We start from the raw sequence: 3,627 nt of genomic DNA on the forward strand, positions 1-3,627 counted from the left end.
CAATATTTAATCTCTGTATTTCTTTTACACGGAGAATCGGGGCGGTTTTCTTTCTGTGAGCGTTTTCTTGCGAGCCCATCTGGCATTCCTGATTGCATTTAAAGGAGAGTTTTTAATTTAAGGTACAGCATGTTTGTTTCCCAAGCCTGTCAATTGTAGCTCTCCCCCCCCGCCCCCACACATTCTCTCTTACTCTTTCTGTCTGAGTCTCTTTCTCTCCCTCTCCCCATGGTAGAAAAATAAAAAGACCAGACAAAAACCCAGCTGAAGTGGTAGTGTCTCGAGTCCCCAGGTGCAGTTCAGGTGCAGTTCTGTGATCTGGTGAAGATTGTAGCAGTGGGGGCTATATTCCTCCTATTCAGAGTGGAAGGACGTGGGATTGAGCCTTTCATTGTGTCTTGTTGGCCCTTTCTCATTTTTTTTCCCCCCTGTTTTGGAATTCATGAATTTGAGGTGGGGAATGCTGTGAATTGCTTTGAGATGTGTCAACGATGTAATAAGACACTATATCAAATGCAAGGATTATTATGAGTGTACTTTAGTCTCTGGCTGGGAAAATAGTGATCTTGACAATCGGAACAAGGGCAATGCAGCATCTCAGTAGGTTAGCATTGGGATGAGCTGAGTAAGATCACATTCCCTTGACCGTACTCACACACACCATCTTAATCTCAAAGACAGCTCCGTTTTAGCTACGAAAAATTGGCTTCCAAATTAAAACTCAGATTAAGGATTCTGCACAGTCATGTGATTTTTTGTGCCACCAGATGGCATTAGAGACTGTTTCTGCTGCGCACTGCACAGGGATCAAGCCCTGTAACATTGCAGTCATCACCTGAACCCCAACACCTTGCACTGTTCACGTTCAATTGATTTAGAAGATGAAATTACGCTGTTAGTCTAATAGTTCTGCACGGACTGGTTAGCCCATTCTTTGTAGATAGAGCTCCAGCTGCAGAGGTCTCTAAATGCAAAGGCATCTTCTCACTGGATCACATGTAACCCCTTCAAGGATTACAGTACTTCACCTTTACGGACTACAGATTCTTTGTGAATGATGCCTTTGAGAATTACTGAGCATCTCCCTTAAGGAGTTCCATAACCTAGTGGTTAAGAGCACTTGCCTCACAACCGAGAGGACCCGAGGTTGATTCCCGGGTAGGGCGAAACCATAGACTAGTTTCCTTACTCCTCCCATGCGCCTCTGTTTATCTAGCAGTAAGTTTATTAGTCGATCTTTGAGATGTCTCAACAATGTGATAAAGCACTATATCAAATGCAAGGGTTATTATTATTAAGGACACCGCTAGAGGGCACAGGTTTAAAGTTTCCAAACACGGCATCCTGCCCGCTCTTCCTCCTGTTCCCTCTGCGTTGCCTGTGTTAATTATTTACTGCAGTGCCGTCTTGAGTCTGTGCCCTGCACGTGTGCAGGATGTTCTCAGTGGCGCGCTGTGAATGAAAGCAATGCCTCTTAAATAAATGATGTAGAGAGAGCAGGATCCTATAATTCACAGGAAGGTTAACACTGCCTCCTTACTCATCACATTTGCTGGATCTTGACAGCACGTTCACTCATTCAGCCATCCGCTTGTTTAGCCCTGGCCGTTCAGTCTGACTGTATTGTGAATTATCGCTGCTTTTACCCATTGCTGGGCTGCTCTGAGCCTCGAGAGCTCTTGCACCCGGTGTGAGTGCTAGTTCAGTTACATTACTACCTCAGCTGTGCCGTGCCTTGAGAGACATCTTCCTGGCATGAAAGGCGCTATAAATTCTTTGTTGTATCTACGCAAAGACGTCTCAAAATGCAAAGGCATTCTGTTTGTGGGACATTGCTGTTCGCCACTGGCTGCTACGCTTCCCTGCAAACTACAGTGAATCCACTTTATAATATGTCCTGTGAAGCGCTTTGAGATGTCTCAACGATGTGATAAGCGCTATATCAAATGCAATGATTAGTTTTATTATTATACGGAACCTCACTTTAAGGACAACATCACCGCTCCATTAAAGATCACAGTCCCTCCTTTTAAGAAGGATGCAGTACCTTTCCCCTAAGCGCTGCAGAACATCTCTTAAGGACAAAGCTGGAGGGCACAGGTTTATAAACACGCAAGCCTCAACACTTCAGATGAGGCTTGTTTTCTCCCTGGCTCAGCAGATAATGGAACAGATATGCTGCGTTGATTCAATCCTTAAAAAAAAGAGCAGCAGGATCGATAACTGGTTAGAGACAGGATAGGAAGTTATAGCAATAGGTGTGGACTAGAATGATCAAACAGCTCACAATGGTTCTAATGTACAACTCGCAGGGAATGGGTAGGGTGTTGGGGGGGATGTTGGAGCTTCCAGCACTTTTTGATGTAAAAGTATTGGTTAGCACGCTCGCCTCACAAGCGAGAGGACCCAGGTTCAATTCCCGGACCGGGCAAAACCTTAGGCAAGTACCTTACTCCACATACACACGCGCGCCTCTGTTCACCTCGCAGTAAGTAGGAATAAGTTGTTAGTCGATTGACCGATCCCTTTTCCAGGATAATAATCCCTTCAAAAAAAAATTAAGAATAATAATTTGGTCGTTCAATCCACAGCTGTTTGTGAGACATTACTGTGCGCAATTTGGCTGCCGCGTTTCACCCACAAAATCTAGTCAATTCACTTTACAGTTTATGCTGTGAAGTCTCAACGACGTGATGAGGCGCTGTATCCAACGCAAGGATTATTCTTATTCTTATACAAATGCAATTTGTTGTGTGTGGAGCAGCAGTGTTGGGTTGAATAGTGGAGGTGGTTTGTGAACTAACTCTGCAATGTTGAACGTACCAAAGTACAAAATGTACAAGATGCTATAAATAGCTGGTTGCTGCCATGGGAAAACACTGTGGGGAGGGGGGGGGGGGTGGTATGGGCGAGGGTACTCTGAAAGGATGAGATCAAGTTGGCTGAATTGTGTTGATCAGATCCAATCGTGTATGACGTTCGAGCACTGGGCGCGAGGTAGTCTGTAACCACGAGAGGGCAGCAGACCCAAGCACAGGTTCTTCGGGGGATAAAGTGAGACCACGCGTGTGGTTTAGAGGTGACGGTGGATCTGTCCCTGTCGGGTGTCACCGGGCTCAGTTAGTAACACTCTCGCCCCCTGGGTCAGCGGGTTGTGGGTTCAAGCCCCCAAGTCAAAACTCGAGAGCTCTCTCCGTCCCGACTCTGGTAACGGTACTGTACTGTGAATGGCACTGCTTCCCAGTCCCAGAGTCTCCCAATTCTGATCATTATTACAATAAATATAATAATCCTTGCCTTTGATACAAGAGCCAATCTCAAAGCCCGTCACGGATTAGACCTCTGTTCCTCCGCATTATCCCTCTTTGGCTGACTTCTCAAGTGCTCTGAGATGCTACCCTGCATGAAGGGTGCTATATAAATACAAGTTGTTGTTGTTGACTTCTGATTGCACCTGAAGCCTTTCCTCTGACCGTGTCTTCAATCGCTTCCTCTTTTTCCCTGGCCTCAGCATCAAACGCCAATGTTAAGCGCTCCGAGATGCTGCTCTGCGTAAATGTACTTTGGTGGTGTTGTTGACGATGTTTTGAGGGCAAACCATAGCGCACGATGGAATACTGACCAGCT

Source organism: Callorhinchus milii, unplaced genomic scaffold, assembly GCF_018977255.1.
Source record: "Callorhinchus milii isolate IMCB2004 unplaced genomic scaffold, IMCB_Cmil_1.0 Scaffold17, whole genome shotgun sequence".
Taxonomy (NCBI): domain Eukaryota; kingdom Metazoa; phylum Chordata; class Chondrichthyes; order Chimaeriformes; family Callorhinchidae; genus Callorhinchus; species Callorhinchus milii.